Source organism: Ambystoma mexicanum, chromosome 10 (assembly GCF_040938575.1).
Source record: "Ambystoma mexicanum isolate Mex_15411 chromosome 10, UKY_AmexF1_1, whole genome shotgun sequence".
Lineage (NCBI taxonomy): Eukaryota > Metazoa > Chordata > Amphibia > Caudata > Ambystomatidae > Ambystoma > Ambystoma mexicanum.
Genome location: NC_090932.1, coordinates 970,448,387 through 970,472,150, shown reverse-complemented (window position 1 = coordinate 970,472,150; position 23,764 = coordinate 970,448,387).

Here is a 23,764-nt window from a genome sequence, read left to right as displayed (position 1 = left end):
CCCTCCTGAGGGACGTTTGGAGGGAGGTTTTGATGGAGGTTTCATGAGGCAGTACTTACCTGATTGGACCCCCCCTTGTGCCAGGGGAGTCCATAAATACCCCAGGATGGGTCTGTTACCCTTGGATCTTGGACGGATATAGGCAGCAGTGTCAGATGGAGAGTTGGTCTGGTACCCTACCTGGCTACCACGCGATTGGGTTGGATCTGAGGGTCTCCTCTGCCTCTCATTCTGCTTGTTGGTGGGAGGACTAATTTTTAGACCCCCCATCTCCAAGTCCAATGTGGGAGTATTTTTGTATCTAGGGGTGTTTGACAGTTTGGGGGTTTTAGGGTTGTTTTTGTTTTCAGATGTCCTTTGGACCTCATATATCTGGGTGGCCTGTTCTATATCCCAAATTATTTAATTTGTGTTGACCGGCCCTCAGATTTTTAACACATTCTTTATACTTCCTTTGCAGTATAGAAAATTGAGCCTCTTACGCTCCCTTCTCTTGATGCTATGCTTTTAATTCAACTTCTAAGTGTTTAATAATATTGTCTAAGTTTTGGCTCTGTTTCACTTTTGCTTCTAATTGTTTCAGCTCTTTCTGGGATTGATTCAAAAGCTCAGATTGGTTTTGCACACAGGCCACACTATCCTGGTGTCTTTCTTCATGATCAGCATATGCAAATACATACATGATGTGAGCTCAGCCATTTTAATTTGCTCATCTTTGTTGGTCTGTGTCATGTAAAAGTTTGTCAGGGCCTGTGTTTAATGTTAAACATATGGCAGTGCATTATATGAGATGTAGTTTAATTTCTGGCCAACCCAATCAGTTTAATTTCCCCTCTAAGTTTCCATTTCCCCTTAAACATGTGACCCAGGCCATCCGTGTGGGCCAATGATGATTCTACCCTCTTCTCCTGAGCTTCAAGGGGCTGTGCTGAGGGCTAATGCACAATAAATGGGGGACCTGACCTTAAAGGTTATTTCTGTTGGTCACGTTATCTGTATCATCATAGTTCCAATCTCTCTGTCTGAGTTTTTAACATTTAGACTGATAACCAGACCTGTTTCCTTGATGGGCCCAGCCCCAAAGGTCTTGGGGTCAAAGTTTCAGCTCAGATAGAAAAACAAGTTGCAGTTCACAATTCTGAAAGAATAGCATTTTAAATTGACAATGTGGGGACACATGACCTTTTGTATTGCATATAGGCCTGCTGGCAAGAAATAAACTATTTCTTTACATAATGTTTGAACAGAAATAAGGTCCATCTGGATATTAGTCACACAGATAGGCCATAGTGATGTAAGAAACCAGTGTCCACTTTTACACAAAACGAAATAGGCCTTTCCCTATAAATATTGGCATTTTATGTGCTGAAATTAAGTCTCTTTATTCCTGAAAATGCTGTCTGTCATTCGACTTTATTTCTTAAATGTAAGGCATCATTCCTCCTTTTTAGCTTCCAAACGCATAGTATTTCAAATGTATTTATTTCCTTCCATGTGCACTTCTGCAGTCTTAATTCTGTCACATGTGCTTTTACACGAAGTCAGCATCTGCAATGACACCTGTCTTTTTGGAATCCATTGGACAATGTTAGTAGTATTTCAGTTCTGAGTCGCACTTTTCTTCATCTGAGTGCCTGTACATTCTAACAAAATTGAGGGAGGCCCATTCTCACTCATTCACTAGGCCTTATGATATGATATGATATGGCATTTATAACGCCCCTATACACAAGTCTTTCAAGGCGCGACGAGGCAAGGGAGGGAAACAAAGGGAGGACGGACAACGATCCTACTAAACAATCCTACTTAGGTTGAAATCACTGTTTTGCACTGGCTTTTATATTTCAATGGAACTCCACACTTAGGCCCTCATTACAACCTTGGCGGAGGACCATGGTGCTATTAGCACCATGGTCCATGCCGCTAAGGTTACGATTCCGCCATGGTGGATGGCGGAATTACCGCCCCATTACAAGGTGAGTGGGGCGGTAATTCCCCATTCACCAATGGCCCCTTCCCCATTCCCATTTTTGCACCATAGGGCATAATGGGAATGGGGAAGGCGATAATTACGGCACCGTAAATTACGGTTGCCGTAATTATCGCCAAGGTCCCTTAGCGGGTTGGTTTTTAACGCCTGCAAAAAGCAGGCGTTAAAGTCGCCATCCCGCTAAGGGACCTTTTAATCAGGCGGTAAGTGTTTAACGGCGCCCATGCTCTTTACGGCGCCGTTAAACACTTACCGCCTGGCTTGTAATGAGGGCCTTAGTCAGCTTCACCCTCACAATGGGGCCTAGCATGGCCTCTCCATCTCTGTCACTCTGGGGCTGTCAATTTACCCCACAGGCTTTTGTGACCAAATGACTACATCCCTGCAGGAGTAGAGGGATGAATAGTCATAAAAGCACCTAGTAATCACACACTATCACTAAAATCATGCTCATTCCTACTGTAAATATAAAACATGCACAGCCTGACAGGTACCTCCTGTGTCTATTTTGGGAAAATGGGCTGAATGCAGGCTGTACTCTTCAGGAGGGGTGTAAGCTGATAGAGTTGCAACATAAATTATAATAATAATAATATAAATTATAATAGTATGGCGCTACCAAAATAAAAGAAAGTCCAACCAAGGTGCAGCCCTAATAGGAACTTTAATAAAACAAACAATGCATTCAACTAATTGAAAATACTAAAGACCCAACCCTGTGAAGAAAATGGGGTTGTCTAGGTAAAGAGAGGGGTGCAATTGATTTGAGCAGAAAATGTCAGAAGTGTCTTGAAAAGGCAAAGAGTGGGTTCTTCTAAGATACTAGGACCCTTTAAAGTGGGCCAGCGGGTCAGGAGCACTGCAAAAACATGTATCAGTTGCGTGGGGAGCTTGAAAGCATCAAGTTAGCATCTTTTCACTTTTCTCCAGTTGAACCAGTGTTGAGATGTCCGAGTTGCATTGCTCCAGTGGGGAGTTGAAATCGAGTTGGCTTTGAGACAGGGCTCTCTGCGGATCAAGTGGGCATTCAAGACTGGTCGAGTATCTGCTTCCTAACATGTGGAGTTGGCTGGTGAGTCAGGTCAAAATGATGAATCTTCTGGTTCAAGTTGGCAATCAAGATAAACAAGTTAATGGCTTCCAGCAAGTTGTGTTAGATTCAACTCTGGACCAAATGATGCTTCTACTCAGTGGTTAGGATGTTGTGAGTTGGACCAGTTGCACATCTCGGATCCAGTAGTCAATGAATAGCAATGATGTGCCTCATTGAGTCAAGTCAGAGTTGGGACAAAGGCATGTCCTTCAGTGGCTGGAAGTGAGTCAAGAACAGTAGACCCAGCTCTGAGAGACCTCCAGGCAGCACAAACGATTCTGAGGTGCTTCTGGACTTATTAGCTACTAGTAGGTGCAATCCAGGGTCTCCAGGTGTAAGGTGAATCCTTATTTCACACCTCCACTCCTGAAACATTGTCCTGCACCTGTAGGGGTTCTTCACCTCCAGTGACCAGGATCCTGGTTCCAATGCACAGGCAGCAGAGAGGCATGGGTCCAGGGCATTTTTATCCCAAATGTGCCCCTGAGGTGGGTGGGAAGGAGAGCTTTCCGCTTCCTTGGAGATTTCATTCTTCCCCTCCATGGTAGAGGACTTTGGAATAGACTGTATCACAAAAAATGGGCAGGGTTCCTTCCTTATAAAGGTAAAATGCTACAGCGGGTTGGTCCAAAGCAAGTGTGTTGTCAGTGGCCCAATCCAGGCTGCTTCAGTAACAAATGTCCTTTGCATTCTGATATCATACCAAGAGTGTATTGCCTGTAGGGAGGGAGCAGGATGTGTAGGGAGTCAGAGCATAATAAGATGGAGGTACCCTACTCTTGGCCTAAGATACCTTCTCCACTGGATACACCACACCATTCTCATGCCTGCCTACTTAAAAAGGACTTCAGTAATCAACACCCTGTATGAGACTATATTTGCAGTGTCAGAACTGTTTTGAAGAGCCGGTTCCCACAGGACCTCACATGGAGGGTTCCTGTGCTTTGAACAAAGGTGTTGGTATTCCTCAAGTTCTGGGTGCACCCATGCCAAACCGTTAATAAACACTTAATTCTGTAGCCTCAGCAGCCAACATATAATAACTAGACATGGCTTAAAGTTAAGGTTTACTGTGCAACCAGGTGATGGGGCTCAGAATTATTATGTTTTGAACCAGAGGTGCAGAATATTAAAAAGCCACCTCTGACTGTTGGAGCTTTGTGTTCCAGTAGCTGTTCAGGAATGCACATGAAACCTTAGATCCTGCCCTTCTGGAGCAGAAGAGCAGTTACTGGAGATGTCAGGAAACGGTCACAACAAAAGCACATGAGTGCACTAAGATTTTGGCATGGAGCATTACTAAAAGAGGGTCTGATAAGCAGGCTTCCCTTCCCGAAACGGAATTACCTGCATCATTTTATTGCTTTTTTTTAATACAATTTTTATTGATTTCTACAACAAACACATAACAACCAATTCACCGACAGTTCAATGTCAAGCTTCTTAGCATGCGAATTGCATATCTTTATTACTGTCATCCTCCCCCCTGACCTCTTAACTCGAGCTTCCACCATTATTCCTCCAATTATCGTGTCTCTGGGGGCTCTTCCTCTTCGCTGCTCTCGGGCGTATCATGTTCACTTGGGCTGATTTGGGTGGATCCCAACAGTGTGGCCACCAGTTGCCTCCATGCTAACAGAGGTCCCACTTCATATTCCTTCCCTCTGCTGGCTGCCTCTTGCATACCACTGTTTCGGCGTTGGCCCATTTCAAGAGGTCATGCCACCATACCTCTATTCTGGGTCTGTGGCTTGTTCTCCAGCTCATAGCAATTCTACGTTTGCCCAAAATGTAGGCCAGGTCCTTGAGTTTGCTCACGTGTTTCAAGTTGCGTGGTCTGGTGAATCCCCCTACCATGCATGCCCACACGGATTCTACATCTAGTTTAATTCCCTTCTCAGCTAGGCATAGGTTGACTTCCCCCCAGAATTTTCCCACCTCTGGGAATGCTCAGAACATATGAATCATCCCCGCAACCACCTCCCCACACTTGGGGCATGTTTGTACTTCTGTGCCACCAAATCTGGCGATCTTCCGTGGGGTCATGTATGCCCTATGGATTATGTACAACTGGATCTGTTGCAGCTTTGCATTTCTGGACACCTTTTCGTGGTATCTTGTTCCTTATCCCACAGCCCGTCTTGCATGGGCACTCCCACATCCTCCTCCCAATCCAGTCTTAGCTGGGACACCTCCTTACTCACTCTAGACATCATCAGTTCGTAGATCCGGGACACCTCATGCCCTCCTTCCTAGATATCATATACCGTTTCTATAGCCGTGTCAGGTTGTTCTGCTAGCACTATTTCGGACCATGTCCCCTTTACCCAATTAACCACTCTGGTATAGGTGATGTATTTCCTCTGGTGTAACCCAGCTTCCTCAACTATCGTTTGGAAATCCAGTGCCTTCCCTTCCTGCCATATATCTCCCAGAGTTGCTATGCCTACCAGCTCCCAATGTTTACGAATCACCTTTCTGAGTTGCTCATCTACCCCTCGTAGCGTCACAAGTGGTGCCTGCGGGGAGCATGGGGATGGGTTACCCACAGCCCGGCATGCCTGCTGCCATGTTTTCCAACCTAGTTCCAGCAATCTCGATCACCCTTTTACCTCTGATTTGGGTACCCAAATTAGTTCTTTCAAAAAATACGGGTCACATTCATCCCTTAGCAGTCTAGATTCTGCCATTGGATCTTCCGACAGCCACCTAGCGACATATTGGCCCTCATTACAACCCAGGCGTTAAGAGGTTAACCGCGCCGTAAAAGGTGGCAGCGCCGTTAAACCCTTAACGCCTGATTACGAGGTCCCTTTGCGGGTGGCACTTTAACGCCTGCTTTTAGCAGGCGTTAAAAAACCAACCCGCAAAGGGACCTATGAGCTTATTACGGCACCGTAATTTAAGGTGCCGTAATTAGCGCCTTCCCCAGTCCCATTGAGCCCTATGGGGCAAAAATGGGAATGGGGAAGGGCCATGGCGGCATGGGGAATTACCGCCCCGCCAACCTCGGAATGGGGCGGTAATTCCCCATTCCGCCATGGCGGAGTCGGTAAGTTACCGGCATGAATAGCACCATGGTCCAACGCCTGGGTCGTAATGAGGGCCATTGTAGTTGCCCAGCCAAGTGGAATATCTCAAAGTTTGGCAGATTTATGCCCCCACTGTCATACGTGTTCTGTAGTTTCCATAGGGCAACTCTGTTTCTGGTGTTGTGCCAGACAAAGCCCCTACATAGACTGAAGTTTAATAAAAAATCATCTGGGCAACATGTGTGGAATGTTTACAAAAAAGTGTAGTAGCCTGGGCAAGACCACCATCTTCAACAGAGCCGCCCTCCCTACCATGACTAGGGGGAGCTTCTCCCAGAACCTCATGCTGTTTTTTATATTTCCTATTGCTTTCTCTGTGTTATATTTGTGTTTGTCTTCTGTCGTCTGATATATGTTGATCCCCAGGTATCTAAACGTTTTGGTCTCCCAGGCTATCTGTAGGATTGGTAAGTTTTCCTGGTGGACTCCTTTATATCTTCCCAAGGGAAACATGCACGATTTCTTGGGGTTAACAGCTATGCCGGAGAGTGTCGCATAACGCTCCATCACCTCCAGAATATATTGTAAGTTTTCCTCCGGGTACCGCAGATACAGCAGCACATCGTCTGCGTACAGTGATATCAAGTGCGGTGCCCCCTTGGTGTAGACCCCTATCTCTTCATATTGTTGCCTTAGATAAATCGCTAGGGGTTCTAATGCTAGGATGTACAGCATCAGGGACCATATGCAGCCCTGTCTAGAGCCTCTGCTAAGTTGCCATTTTTCTGAGATGATCGCTCCCGTTTTGACTGTGGCCAGTGGGGAGCTGTACACCAGTTTCACCCATCTCAGGTACCCGGGTCCCATCCCATATTCCTTCAAGGCAGCCATCAGCCAGGGCCATTTTACAGAGTCGAAGCTTTCACCATGTCTAGTGAGACTATTGCTATTTCATCTGGGTCGCTTTCTACCTGTTCTATGATGTGGTGGAGCCTTCTATGATTATCAGAGATGCTCCTGCCTGGAACATATCCCGTCTGGTCGGGGTGTATGAGTTTGTTTATTACCCGTTTAAGTATGTTCACCAGCACAGCCGTAAGGATTTTACTGTCCTGGTTTAGCATGCATAGCGGTCTGTACAACCCACAGTCTGTGCTTGGCTTGCTCGGTTTCAGGTGCAGAATGATTATCGCCTCCCTGAGGGATCCCGGCAGTCTCCCTTTCTCGAAGGCCTCATTTAGCATTGCTAGTAGGGGGGGAGCACCTCTTGCCTATATGTTTTGTAGAATTCACTAGGGAGCCCCTCTGTCCCTGGGGCTATGTTGGTGGGCAAATGTTTGACCACTGTCTCCAATTCCTCTATTGTAGTTGGAGCATCTAGGTTCTCCCAATCTTCTGTGCTCAATTTAGGTAACCCTATATCTTATAGCATCTCTTGAATCTCCTGCCCTCCAATCTCCCCAGCGTCCTCGTGTAAGTGTTGGTAGAATTTGAGGAATCTCTCATTTATGCTCTGCTGGGTATCCCATATTTAGCCGGTTTCTCCCCTTAGCTCTCTGGTTGCTGGTCTGGGTGTCTTGTTCTTGTATAGCCTTGCTAGCAGCCTCCCCGGTTTGTCCCCCCTGCATGTTGCCTTTCAATATATTTTTTATAATTTAAGTTGCATAACCTGTCCCAGAGCACACCACATTCTTGTTGTAATTGGCTCATAGTTTCAGCTTCCTCCTGTGAGGTGTCCCCACTTTTCATTCTTGCTTCTATTTTCCTTTCGCTGTCTTGTAATTCTCGCGTTATGCCACCTTGGAGCCCATTAGATTTGGATATGGCCGCTCCCCTCACCACCACCTTAAAGGCCTCCCACAGAGTACCCTCTGACTCGACACTGCCAGGGTTATTTTCAAAATATTTGGTTATCTCCTCCCTTAATGCATTATCTCTCAATGCTTTGGCTCTGAGCCTCCACGTTGGGATCCTGGCTCTGTGGGGCTGATGTCACCATGCCAGAATCAAAGGGGAGTGGTCCGATAGTATCCTTGCTTTATATTCTGACCTCTCAATCTCCCTGATGAGTTCCGGAGTGGCGAACATATAGTCCAGTCTTGTGTATAGCTTTTGTGGGGCTGCGTAGTGTGAGTAGTGCCTATTGTTCGGGTGTTGCGGCCTCCATACATCTTCCAGCTTAAAATCTCTCAGCAGGGCCTGGAGGGTTTTAGCTGCGGGAGTAGGTCTGTCTAGTTTTGTATCTGATTTTTCCATTTTGGGGTTTAGCGTGCAGTTAAAGTCCCCTCCCCATATGACCGCACCTCCCAGGTGGGGGCTAATTTTACATTATAATGTCTTAAAATAGGCCACTGCGTCTTGGTTTGGGGCGTATGTATTGATCATGCTCAGCTCTCTGTTCTCTAACCTGCCCGCATCACCACCATCCTCCCGTCTGACTCCGCTGTGGCATGCAACAGCTGAAAGAGTATATGTGGCACTACCCAGATGATTACCCACCTGGCATATGCCGAATACGTTGCTCCCACGGTGGTCCCCCTCAATTCTTTTTGGATCACCTCCTGTTTCTCTTTAGTGAGGTGGGTTTCTTGTTATAAGGCTATGTCTATATTTTGCCTTCTCAGGTGCATCATGACCTTGTTTCTCTTCAAATAGCTATTGAGTCCCCTGATGTTCCAGGTTGCTATTCTAAGGTCTTCCATCTTCATCCATATCCCGTCCTGTCTCCACCCCCCTTTATCCTGCGCCTCATGTATGTTTTTGCATGGATTTGAGCTCGCTCCCTAATTATTTTCACTACAAACTCCCCAACACTCCCCCCAACTCCCTCCCTCCTGGTCCCCAACTGTAGCCCAGCTCCATCCCTGGATCTCAGGCTATCCTGCATCTAGTCCTGACCTGGTTAACTCGGTGCTACGAATCCAGCAGGTGGTTGTCGCACTACTGACAACCTAACTAGTCTATCTAATGTGGTGCGAGTTGGGATCTCTGTGTCCCCCGCATTAAAGCTACTGTATTTTCCACCCACTGTATGTATGTCCTAACTTCTCACTGACCTATGCGGATCTATATTCAAGTCCCAATGTCATTATATATACCACACCTCCTTATTTGAGACCGATGCTTCACTTATCGTCTCTGCCCTCTGGTTGATCCTTTGTCTCCTGTGGGCCATTCTGTGCATCCAGCCAGTCCATAGCTTCTTCTGGGGTATCAAAGAACAATGCCTTGGTTTGTAAAAGATTTTCAGCCTCGCTGGGTACATCAGCATGTATTTGAGGCTTGCTTGCGCAGTCCCCTCTTGACTGCTCCAAGGTTTAGGCAGCATCTTTGCACCTGAAGTGTGTAGTCCGGGTATGCTGTTATTGCTGTGGATGTTCTTCTTATAGTGCCCCCTTTACGGAAGTATTCTAGGATTCTTTCCCTATTTCGATAGTTTAGTATTTTGGTGAAGATTGGCCTCGGCGGGGCACCCGGCACCAGTCTTCATGTCAGTGCCCAGTGAGCTCACTTCACCGCGAATCCCTGGGGGAGTGCTCCTCCTTTGATTTCTTGCAGCAACATAGTTTCTATGTATTCCGTGGGGTTTGATCCTTCTGCGCCTTCCGGGTACCCTATTATGCGTATGTTGTTTCTCCGGGCTCTTCCTTCGGCCTCTTCAGCCCTGTTTTCCAGGTTGCTTACTTGTTGGCGCAGTGTGTGAATCTCAGCAGCGTTTGCCGTGCAGGTGGTAGTGTTAGATTGGACTTCTTTCTCCAGCTCGCTCATGCGTTCTGCTATCGATCTCACGTCTTGTTGCAGTAGGTTGACATCCACTTGCACTGCATCGATCTTGAATTCTAGTGACGTCTTGAGATTTGCCATGGCTGCTTCTAGTTTGGTTTCTCACGTGACCTTTAGGTCTGCTATCGCCTCCAGGATGTGTCTTTCGCTGCTCGCTGGTTCTGTGTCTGTCTGTGAGTTTCTCTCCTTATTCCTAGCTCCATCCATTGGTTGTGGTGTTATGGTGTATTCTTCTATGGTGGGCTGCTTCCCATTTGTTTTGGGGAGTTTGGACGCCATCTCAGTGTTTGCTGGAGTGTTTGCCACAAGTCCCAGGAGTCCGGGTCTTCGTAGTGCCGGCTGCGCTGGCTCAGTGCCACTTGGCTTTTATTCCGGGGGCAAGCGGTCACGCTAGCGCAGCGCTGGGTACCTGCCCAGGTGTTGGTGCCTTGTACGGTAAGGCAGTTCTTTGCGCATCAATGGCGTTTGGGCTCTTCCGTACTGTGTCCCAGAAGTTGTGTTTTCTGCTGTTTGTTGTGTTTGGGCCATAGATTGACTCTTGTGTTGTCACATCTGTCTGGGGTCCATAGCCCCACCAGCTAGTGTTGTTGACTTGATGCAGTGTCACCTGCATTGAGGGGTCTCTGCGCTGGCTCTCTAGCCAATGTTGCTTGCACCCTCAGGGTGAGGTGGTGTCAATTTGTAAGCCTCCTTTTCCCGATGTGTCCGCCTACGTTTCCCCACCACCGGTTGGGTTACAGGTCCTCCACTGTGCCCATAACTCTGCAGCTTTTCTCCGTGGGCTTCACCGTGCTGTGGGCAAGGTGCTGTGCTTTTTTGGTCTTGTGCCTCAAGTTAGAGCAGGGGGCCTTTTCTTCTTCAGGCAGGCTGCCCTGATGGCGCAGCCTGCATGCTACACTCCTGCAGTTTTAACAGGATATGGCCCTGGTATGGCTTCCTCTGGGGGGGTGTCGCCCTTGTTGTCCCTGTGCTTTGCCCATCGGGCATCCTCTGACCCGTGGCGCGGGTCAGACGTACCTAGAGACTGCTTCTGTCCTTGGCACATCTCTGCCGTGTAGGCAGAGGGGCTCCCTCCTTCCCTTGTTGCCGTCCCTGAGTGTTCGCTGCGGCAGTGTCTGCCCCCCTGCAGGCTCCTAGTTCCTATGTGCTCGTTGGGGGGTCGCGTGCATCATACGATGCCGATTTCGGCTAGCTTCTGGTCTGTGTGCCCCTTCGCCTCGCGGATGGTTCCCGCTGCTCTCTGCACTGATACCACCTTATTTCAGAAAGGGTTGAGGCGTCGGATCAGCGGGAATCGCTTCTGCGTTGCGGGCCACACTGATGATACGCGTCCCTCCGGGGCGCGTGTTTTTCTGGCTATTTCTTTTATTTATTTGTTTATATTTTTTTAGCAGATGCCCTGCTAAAAAAATGTCAATGGACCCTGCTCTGTTCGCGCCTGACCGCCCTTCACCTCGGGCGGTCACTGCCACTTTTCCTCTGTGCTGTCTATATATCGGTGCTCCGCTCCGCTCCTCAGTGCTGCGGCCCGGCTAAGCCCTTTGTTCCAGGGTGGCCATTTTGAGTGGACATCCTCGGGAGTCACGCAACTTTTCTAACTCCAGAATCTCTGTCTTTGATATGCGGTTTTGGGTCTGGTTTGACTCGCTATGTGCTGCCTTATTCATGTAGCTGGTCTTACTTTCTGGGTCAGTTTTCTTGCGACATGCCGGCGTTCATCTTCAGAGTTTGGTCGGATGCGCTGGAGCTTCAGGGTTTCCCAGCCTCTTACATGGCTGGCTAGTCACGCCCCCCCCCGCATCATTTTATTGCTAAAAATAAAAAAAAGCTCAGCATGTTTCCTTTTGTCAGATGTCTTTACTTGATTTCTTTATTTGACTTTACTTGTCTCGGGAGGATAGCTTAGGGACAACGTGCTTGCCTTGGAAGCAAATCGACAGAGCCACACAGGTTTGGTCCCCGTGTCTGGGTATTAAGCGCATTATAAATAACCAGCATATCATGTAGGAGCTTGTGGTCACACGACTTCTGCATGAGTAGTGCAGTAACCTGCACACTTTGATGCACAAGCCCGAGTCCATCACACCATTCCCTGACATCCTCATATCTAGAGAGCTTCCAAGACACTGAGCCCAAAACGGTTGGAATGGAATTGTGCATTTTTTAAACTTACTCATGCAGGATCCTTGGCAGGTCACATTACATGCTGCTGTAGGACCGACATGCACACATTTGCTCAAGCACAGCAGAAGTGGCACCAGATATCCACATGTAGTCAGCCAGTCCTGTCCGCATTAGCCCGGCAAGACTGGCACAAGATAATGTACACAACTAAGCTTCTGGCAGGCTGACCAACTGGCATTGCTTACATGACTTGCTCTTTTCTGATGATTAGCAGGGGTGGACTGGCCTATAGGGAGCTCTGGAGATTCTCCGGTAGGCCTCTCCACTATGGGCCCCTTTTGTGTAGTATTTCCACGTTTTCTCATAGGAAAAGGGTTGGGCTTGCTGAAAATGTGTAATTTGGGGCCATTTTGAAAATTATTTCCAGGGCTTCTTTGGTTCCCAGTCCACCACTGATGACCAGCCAAGTAGTTGTTCAAGCCCCAGTTGAGATATCAGGATAATGGATATCTTATGCTAGGGGAAATCGAGTATTTATAACACCTGGCACCAGAGGAGGGGGAGTACAAGTACCAAAAAAAAAAAAAACTTTGTTTGGGAAATAGCTGTCTGGTAGACAGGACTCACTTACACATGATTACTACGGTGAGGAAAAGGGAAATTGGGTAATTGCGCCTCCTCCCATTAGTCTACATGTTCTCCTGTGTCCCTTGCTGCCACGAGACCCTGGTCAGTCTTCCCCAATCTCCACCCGCATTCCTCAAGTCCCTGACTGTAATCCCACTTACCTAAACATTATGGCTGGTTCCAAAGTCACTCCTCTTCCCTTTTCCATGGTGCCTGATACATGGAAATGGACCAGGGACTTTGGCCAGAGCCCTTGCGGCCTTTTCAATGACAGCATTTTAATTGTAATTTCTTCACACCAAAAAATATGCTTATTATCCCAGACATATGCCTTTGTACGCTAATAGCAAAAATGCCACCGTTGGAAGGCCTCAACAAGTGGAAACCACACCATTGCCCGGATTATTAACTTACGAGGTGGGACATGAACATTGTTTTTGGCCTGCCAAATTCAGCATTATTACTTTGTCAGTACCCTTAGAGTTCAGGTCAGCTAGTCCCGAGCTGGGGAATGTGGGCGTTAGCTGCTGGGACAAACCTGCGCTCCAAATATTTCACTCTGGTGCCATTCCTTTCACCTCTGTTGCCATGTCACCTCCTGCTCTGGCTCCTTATTTCTTATCCACCTCTCCTCTTCTTCCTCACCTCACCCTCCGCAACACACGCTTTTCCGGTCTCACCACCAGGTGGTGTGACAGGCGCCTCACTTCTCTAGCTTCACACTGTGCTCTCTATGTGGACATGCCTCGCGTGCCCATCTGCACTTACTTTTTCTGTGGCTCCCTGGTCGTTATTCTCCTGCACCGTGATGGAGATGATGGCCTAAAGGGCATATACAGTGTGGATAACACATATTACAGCCAGCGGTCAAGTCCTAAAAATTAAATTGAGGGGACTCATCAACAAACGCAATGGGCTGTGACGTCGCCAGAAATTAGCATATCAAGGTGAAATATGCACATTTCATTAAATTGGCTTTGCATTACCACCTGAATTGCGCAGGACAAATGGCATTTGCCTTTCATAAAATCAACACACACACAAACCCAATAAAAGGATATTTTCTTCTAATAGTGTTTTTGAAAACGATAAAAGGTATGCATGTTTTAAACTCCAAGAACCAATACAAATGATTTCCCCGAACTTGGAGTACCGAAATGTGACATTTCACCTTTAGTTGTTTGTTATTTTTCATGTGGTTATATAGTGCAGTGATGAAGTGTCAGGCCATAAGTTCAAAGAGGACATTCAATGTTTCTAATTTTAGCTGGTGGGATTGAATCCACCCTCTGAAAAAAGTGGGTGGATTTAGTCCACCCTCGACTTGAGCACTGATTACAGCCCTCTACCAATGTCGCCTAATTAGAACAGTGGAATGTTGGCAGACCATTGTAGACAATGGGACATCAGTGGGCCTTAAACACTGTTAAAGGTCTGTTGATTCTCTTGCATCATTCATATTTAGAGATCAGTGTTTCCTTTACCCAAAATTCCACTAAGATGATGTTCACTCCAAGGTTCCAATAACTGTTTGCAACTTTTGTTTGTTTTTAACCTGTTTTTTAGTTTTTAGATTTTTTCCATATTATGCTGGTACTGAAGCCCTGGCTGGAAGGTCTGCAACAGCTGTTATCACCTCATTCTCTCATTAAACATCCTTAGCTGCGCCTCAGGCCCATAACATAGTTGTTCACCGATAAGACCTGTTAGAGCCCTGCTCTATGTTATGCTATTTTGCTTCATATTTGTATAGTGCCTACCGCCATTTTCATGGCATCAAACCAATGCAAGGTGAATGGCTCTTCGGCACACCATAGTCTGAACACATGAAAATAAAATAGCATTACATTGCATGCCAATAGTAATTAGAATTTAGATGACCGTTAGATTACTAGCAGAGATTACTAGTTTAAAGACAAATTGGGCCTTATTAACAGTTTGGTGGTAATCTGGCAGTATATCTGTAGAACTACCTCCAAAAACTAGGGGGGTTCTGGGAGTTTCTCTATTACCGGCCTATATCCCGGGTTAGAGTCTCAACCAGAGTCTTTAGCTCACCATCCTTTCACAGAATAGACATTTCCACTACATATTAGCCTTTGTCCCGCCCAGGGGCAGTCCAGCACCGAAATGCCTGGCAACTCTTCTGAACAAGAGTACCAACAGCAACCCCAGACACGTGTTTCGGCCTGGTTTGGCCTCGTCAGTGAGGTGGAGCTGTGCCTCTCTAAGAACAGTGAGCAAGGGTTCCACGTCTGGATTTCCCAAGTAAGTTAGGGTGAAAACCTCCAAACACATTTTCTGTCAATGCCACGAGATTACAAATGGTAGTATGGCAGTGAAATCCCAATTTTTGGAGTCCCTAGGATTTAATGCAGATTTTTAATGGATGTACTCTGAGCAGTAATTCTGCACTGCAAATCTGCAGGCTTTTGTGGTTAAAGTGGAGGATCGACCTCAAGCAAGATCTTCCGCTTCACCTCCAAATCCACAGTACAGTGATGTAGTAAGGCTGTGGTAAAATGGCAGTAACGGAATTGTCACCACTTTACCACTGTTTTTACCACATATTCATACTCGTAATGGGGTACATCATACTTGCAATATGGTGCACAATGTTCAGGCACAGAGAGTTGACTATTTGACAGATGGGGCTCAGACTTATTCAGTGGGTCGCAGCACTAAAGGGGAAAGGCTTTTATAAATGAGTCTATGAATCCTAAGGGCAATAGTTTACAGTTGAGGGCTCTGCTATACTTTACTTGCAGAACACATGCACAATGAATACCATGCAGTAACATGTAAGTTAGATGCACATTTGTCAGATATGTCAAAGATACATTCAACGTAAGTTCACTTGTCTGTAACATTGCATTAATGCAGTAGAAATGTTTTACATTAAATATAGTGTTACACTGTTGAACAGGTTAATGCAGTGGAATGTTTTATAGTGGATACAAATATTGTTTTGCACTGTCGAATGTAGTGAAAAAAGTCATATTTATTTTTTGGGGTTATTTTTTGCAAATCTGAGCCTTTGAGCGCTCCGTTTAACTCCCTACATGGTGTGCAGCCGTCTGAGTCCTCCCTCCTTCTCTCCCTCCGCCGTCCATTGATCCATAGAGGCCTTCATTATATGCACACCTACGGCAGCCCTCCTGCCCCGTCGGCGAAGGGCCCAGAGGCAAAGGCCAGCACCTGAAGAAGCAGCTCCAGACCGTTTTGGCCCATGTTAGCCTGTGGGGCCTGCAGCCATCAAACAGCAGCCACTGAAAGAGTGTCTCAAGTCTAGGCAAGACTGGACTTCAGCTCCACGGGGCAGATGAGTGGTGCCCTGAACACCCAGTGCCCCCATTCTGATGTTGTGTGGCTACTTTTTAGAATGTGTGCAGGGCGGTTGCCCCCTATGCTTCTCCGTTCCCTCCAGACCCGTTAGTGTGGTTGCCGAGGTGTAATCGCACACCCAGCCACGATTTGGCCCAAACCCCTTAAAACACTCATTGTGCTAGGTCAGCTCCCTGCCCGTTACAGCCCTTGCGGCGAAGGACGGCTCCTGCAGAAGCAGCTCCAGATGGTGTCTCCAGGTGTCAGCAGGGGAAATAGGCAGCCATCAACCAGCAGCAACTGACAAGGTAGGGAAGGTACAAACAGAGGGGACAGCCATCCCTGTTTGTCACTAAACTAACCCACTACTCACACCTGTCTACAACCTTTAATTATTTCTCACCGGGAACACAACTTTTCCACTAAACATAGCACAGCTCTCCAGTCCACCCATAGTTTCAAGCTAGACATCCATCAGAAAAGCAAATCCATGAGTCTGTTCTGTTATTGACATCTATATTTTGAAACCTAGGACTTTTCCCACTATCAATGATATTCAAATCTAGGTGTGTTTTTTCATTGACTGCTATATTTTGAAACCTAGGCCTTTTCCCCACCATCCAGGATATTCAAATCTATTTTTTTTCCAACGACAGCTATATTTTGAAAACTAGGCTTTTTCCCCACTATCCAGGATGGTCAAATCTAGGTGTGTTTTCATTGACTGCTATATTCTGAAAACTAGGACTTTCCCCACTATCCAGGATATTCAAATATAGGTGTGTTTTCATTGACTTCTATATTCTGAAACCCAGGCCTTTGTCCCACTATCCAGGATATTCAAATCTAGGATGGGTTTCATTGACTGCTATATTTTGAAACCTAGGCCCTTTCCCACTCTCCAGGATATACAAATCTAGGTGTGTTTTCATTGACTGTTATATTTTGAAAACTAGGCCTTTCTCCCACTATCCAGGATATTCAAACACTTTGGGTCCACTTTACCCAGGAAAGTGGTACATTAGAACCCTATCTCACTGCCACCCCTAGAAACTCAAACTCCTCTCCACTTTGGGTCCACCTTAGCCAGGAAAGTGGTACAGTAGACACCTATCTCACACCGTGGGTAACTCCTCTGACAACCCCCAGCGAGATAGCCAGATGCCCCAACAACAACCCTAGTATCCTATTTAACACTGGAATGTCCCATACCCCACCCCAGGTAAAGCAAATCTGCAGGGTAAGGCCGCCCCAGTCAACACCTTTGCCGGCAGCCCTCACCCCCATCTGATTACCACCCCAAATATCACATATCAAGCCCCAAAACCGGCCGGACTACACCATTATACCCATAAGCCCAACGCAAAGAGGCCAAGAACCACCACAATCGTAACCCTCCAAGGAACTGCACAAGCGCTACCGCACCTGTGACCTAAACTCAAAACTTCTAAACCAACTCACCACTAAGGACCACAACATGCCATGACACAGAACAGGACAACACCAAAGAAAAACAAGACAAGGAATAAACCAAATAGAACCACACCACGTTTCTCATCCATTTGACATAACCACAAGTGCAGAACACCCCCCCACAGTCATGGTGGGCAACAGAACAACGTCATGAGAAGAGAAAAGCCTCTATACCTTACACCATACCTTGTAACTGACAACCCACCAGAAGAATTGAACACCACCAACGTCACTGGACAAACCAAAAACATACCAAACCACGCAGAAAAATAACAGAAACAGTAAGAAGGAAGAAGAACGAAATTGACGCCCTTACTCCATATATCACAAAAACACAAGGACACCTGCATCAAATACAACAAAATTTAGAAGAGGAACCCGAATAAATAAGCAACCCAATAATGAATCTAGCAAACCTACTAAATGATGGATCAGAGTGCACTGAACAACCATCAGATCCTGAGAGCAACATGGAACCAGACCAACCTGACAACCGAGAGACAAAGCTAATATTGAAAATTAACTTAACTGTGCTGAAAAGATCTACTGTAACCTAATCAATGCAAGATCAATGTCAGAACATGCCACAGAGATCCACGACCTACTGTGCGACGGCAGTATTGACAATCTTTTCATCACAAAAACATGGCTAGACTAGAATTACAAAATCACACTACACAGCTGCCTTCCTGACAACATCAAGTGCATACAGGTAAACAGGAAAGAAAAAAGAGGAGCAGGACTTGCAATAACATAAAAGGAGCATCTGAAAATAAAAGCAGAGTAACCATTAAACATCAAAAACTGCAAAGCCCTAATCCTCCACCTGACAGTGAACCCCAAAACAAATCTCAAATTCGTTCTGGTTTACAGACTAACGTCATAGTACACAGCATTAGTCGACACCTTCACATAAGCCATCACCAACCTAGCCATTGAACATGAACTCCTGATAATCCTCTGGGATTTCAACATCTGGTTTGAATAAGAAAACGCAAGTTGAGCAACTCAAGACAATGAAACTATATCAATTAGTTAAAGGAGTAACACATACAGCGGGACAAACGCTCGACGCAATCTTCTCCAACAAAAACCTTATCTCAACTGGACCACCAGTACAGATACTGCGGAGCGACCACCTCTTCATCCCATTTGTGATCATACTACCTACTAAAGCAGCCAACCATCCCAAAAAACATCTGGCTGTCATGAATAGAAACTTGAAGACCAACTTGAACTTGAACTCAGAAAACCATCAACCACAAACCTGGATGTAGCCGACCTCAATGGAAAAACAGACCTACTTTATAAATGGATCCCCAAAACAATCGATAACATCTCACAGGAAAACCTTTCACCCCATCAAAAAAGATAGCAAAGGCAAAATGGTTTACTCCCCTCCTCAGTGCCATGAAAAGAAACAGCAAGAAGCTGGAACTAGAACGAAGGAAAAAATACGACAAGGCAAAAAGATCACAATATCAATGACAAATCATAGCATGCAACAAGGAAATTCAAAAGGCCAAAAAGAAATACTACGACAACCGAATCACAAAAGCCGGCAACCCCCAAAAAGAACTAGTCAGCATCATAAACGAAATGAAGAACCCACGTGGCTGCAACAACACTCTGATACACTCACCAAAACTATGCAACGACCTTGCAGACCACTTCACGAATAAAATCTGCAGCATCGGCTGAATCACACAAAGCAGACCAGTCAAGCAAAACACTCAACCCACAGCCCCAACCGCGGAATGTCGGTACAAACTCCAAAGCTTCCCACAAATGCCAGTAGAGACATTCGTCAAGCTGGTAAAAAATAGCAACAAAGCAGGCTCCCCTGTGGACCGCTGCCCTTCCAGACATCTACAAAACAATCGTCGCACAGGGCACACCTCAGGAATGCTACAGAAACCTATTTAACCTATCACTCACGACAGTGAAAGTACTGCGATCGTTCAAATCAGCGTACATCAAACCACTCCGAAAAGACACGGCAGGCAACATGGAACGCATCTCTAACTACAGACCTATTTTAGAGACGGCACTCCTCTCAATCTGGGATGATCTAAAGACAAACGCAGACTCTGACACAAGCTCAGCTCTTATACTACTGGACCGCTCCACAGCATTTGACAGAGCCACAACATCCTCATCAAAAGACTAGAAGAAAGAGGAATCACTGATTTAGCCCTACTCTGGATTAAATCATTCCTAACCCATAGAATGGAAACCGTCTGGATTAAACCTTTTGATTCCACTCCAAGGAAAAACAACTGTGGAGTACCACAGAGATCATCCCTATGCCCACTGCCCTTCAATATCTACCTGACCACGTTAATCAAGCTCATAAAAAGACACAGCTTTATGTGCTACAGCTACACAGCTGACAAATCATCTACAATAGTGAAGACACAAAAGAAGTAAAATGAACATTGGAAGGCTGTTTACAAGAAATCTATTAATGGAATGACACAAACAGCCTCAAACTCAACCCATGCAAAACAGAAATAATGGAAAACAACCACTACATTGCATGGCCCACAAAACTAGGAACAGCACGACACCATCGGAATCAGTCAAACACCTTGGAGTCCTAATGGACAATGAACTAACCTTAGTAAACGCAATATTCAAGAAATGCTTCTTCCTCCTGCATACAATAAAAAGGATCCTACCATTCCTCTCCTTTACCCATAAAACACTTACCATCATCTCCCTCATCATATGCAGAATAGACTATGCCAAAAGCCTATACCTTGGAATGCCGGAACGCCGGCGTAAGAAACTGAAACATATCCAAAATGCAGAGGACAGACTTCTCCTCAGACTACCGTGAAGGGAACATACCAACCCAACGCTAAAAATGCAACACTGGCTGCTGATCAAACAATTAATCAAATTCAAAACAATGTGCAGAATTCCTACAAAAGAAAATAACGTATTACCGACCGACAAGACCACTCAGATCAAGCAACAACATTTGCCTGGAATCAAAACCTTACACAAGAAAAATCTTGGGGGGTCATCATTCTCCCACCTAGCAGCAAAAACTTGGAACACCCTCCCAAAAGAAATACACAACACGAAGGATCACCTGACATTCAGAAAACTACTTAAAATATGCCTATTCACCTCAGAATCAGACGGGAATGGCTAGGAATAAGAAAGACACCACTGGAAGCAGAACACATCGCAGCAGGCATACATGGAAGGAAGAAGCCAGGGAGGGACACCAAAAAAGACCCAATCCCAAGCAATACCCCCACTCTAGACATCACTCCAGGGACGCGCACTATAGCAGCATAGGGGGAGCATTACCCAAGCAACTGGCACCCATGGAAAGCCAAAAGAGCCGTCCCGGGGTGGAGGGTAGGAGGTGGGTGGGGACTACGCCCCAGGTGCCTAGGGGGAGGCAAAAGCAGGCACACCCAGGGAGACCCAAGAGCAAAACCTTCAACCATACCCAGCTCCACCCAGGGATGGGGGGAGGCCTTCACCTAATGGCCACAAACCGCTGAACAGTTATAAAGGAAAACCACCGCCATGCACAGAACCGGGTGAATGAACCGCTACAATTACGCAGCACACAGAAGACACTGAGCACAGAAGTCCGAAACGACGAGATAAGAAAAGCCCCACTAACCCAACTCTAAAATCTCAAGTTCCACATACACCTCTTCAACACCAAACAAAAGCAACCCCCTTCTCAGAACAGCAATCCGCATGCACTTCACTATGATGCATCAAGAAAACAAACCACACATAGACCTGCACAACAGCACAAGGGAATCTACAGAGAAGTAAATCGCAACCCAAGCTCAGCGAACGGTGAAAACCGAACTGAAGCTGTCAACAGGACATCACATCTCTCGCTATATCTCTTCCCGCTATGCCCTACTAACCCAACCCACACTCTTTCCTTTTCAGATCTGCCAGAGCGCCAGGGCACTACTTCGGTGGTGATAGTGCACGGTATAAATGATCTTTAACATTAACATTAGTAGTTATAAATGGACATCTATAGAGAGACAAAATAGCCTGCGCTACCCATGCAGGATAGCTCATTTGACTGTGTCAAGGGCGGAGGTGGATATGGAACTATCCGGGTACAGGGAGGGCCAGACAACTGCCTTTCAGTATGCAGTAATAGACTAGCATCTTTCTACTGTGTCGTTATGTAACTATGGTTTAAATGTCTCCTCGAGGCTTTGAGATGATTTGTTGCTTGTACAGCAGCTTATACCAAAACAAGGGCATCTCACAGGGCTAAGGGGCACATGGTAGGAATCGTTCAGGTTGCAAGCCAAGAGTGCCAAGAGATAAGGATGTATGGCTCCTGTGCCATTCAGCCAACAAGCCAAAGTGGAGTAAATGGATGTGCAACGTGCAATGTGCTCCAAAATGGACTCGCAGGCTAGAGAAATGGTGATCTGTGCAGCTTGAACACCTGGAAAAACTTTTAATGAAAACAATCTTGAGGGGTTATATGTCGGAAATGCACATTTTCCATGTTTGTAACTACCTGAAAAAACGTTTTCCATGTTGTTTTTCCGTTTTAGGCTACAAAGTTTTACAGTGCACGAGACCACCACCGCAGTAGTCTGTTTGTGCAAACTGTTTAAGGACACTGAGCATAGTCTTTGACTCAGAAGCGGTTACGCCTTAAGTACTTCTATACTGACAGGGTGCCACTGTGAAAATGTTGAAACAATGCCAAACAAAAGGGGAGGGCAAAGCCCTTCTACTTGCACTTCCAAACGACCACAAACGGCCAAGGTTGTATAGACAGGAAATCAACACAGAAAGGTGGGCACTTTAAGTGAAGGTGGGTATTGAATCATGGCTCCTCTGGAGGTTCATGAGGCCTGCTAGTTAATGTATGGGAATTTGTATAGTCGTGTACAAGACAGGGCTCCTCTTTGGCTGTGGCTGTGCTTTTATGGGAGTTAGTCTCCATAATCCAGCCTTCGTATAACCTTCTCGACCTCGGCTGCAGTTATTTTGTCGTGATAATCGAGGGTAGCGTGTACATCTAAGGTAAAAAAAAAAAAAAAGAGGTGAATAAGACACTGAAATGCAATATGAGAGAATTAAATTAGAGTTGAGGTTGTAAAAAGGTGCAGAGCAGACTAAGGACAGGACTCTACGCAGGCAACAGTCCATGATAAGGACCATACGCAGACGCTGTCTGGGACCTTAAATACAGGCTTTGAGGCCTTCCTACAAAGTGACATGACATTGAGAATATGACATCATAGAATATTACATGATATGATATGACATGACATAACACGTCATAACGCTGACTTAGCGCATTCTGCTTTATACACGCATTATGTTTGTACATGCCTCTTTTCTTCAAAGGGATTCCAGAGGCAGCCAGGAGAGTATGCAGACATCAGCCAAAATAATGCTAAAAACTCTGATTATATTCCAAAAGAAAATGGAATAGAGGTATCACTCACAATTCGTAACAGAGATAATTATATAACCAATTTAAACTTTGTTATAAAAGTCACTAAACTAAGGTGATCTACCATGGCTGCCTTAGAAGAAACCTAGGTTTTCTTTTTTATTGTTACTGTGTGATTACTTGCACTTCAAAAGCAAATCTAAAGTATCACTTGCACTTCAAAAGCCAATCTTAAGTATCAATCAGCAAAATGCAAATAGTATAATTATGGGCATTGTGCGTATTGTGGTTTATAAAATAAATTGCACTTTTGTGGCCCTGTATGGATTACATGAGTGGTTTTGTGCTAGCTAACCTGCCAAAGACAAAATAAGAATTGAATTCCTGAGCACCAGTAACCTTAGAAAAATACTGGGCTCTAGTTTGGCAAGAAAATGTTCAATTCAATAGTAGTACCTATTGTCCTACAGCGATGTTATGACATAACGAGATGTTCCATCAATTCACAGGAGCAATGCTGGATACGAGATGTTATCTCGGGCAAAATGTCTGTTATGTCAATAGCTTTTGCAACTATAGAAGAACCTTGTTGGATGAACGAAAGTGTCCTGACAACGCAACTCCCTGTGATGTCAATGCTAATATGTTTGTTTTTGCTAGGAACCTGATGCTTTGGGTGAAAACTAAATTCATAAACGACCTGTCTAACCGGTTTTTGCATCCTGCCTTGGTAGTAATACAATTCTCGTGTAAAGGAGCGAGATGTTGCCAATGCCTCCTATGCTCTCAGTATGTAGGGAGAAATGCAGTGCAGTACAGTGTGTAGACTGGAGAGCAGTACATCTTTCGTTTTATAGGTTCAGGACGTATTGACCCTTTCCTTTTATCCTGACCCAAAT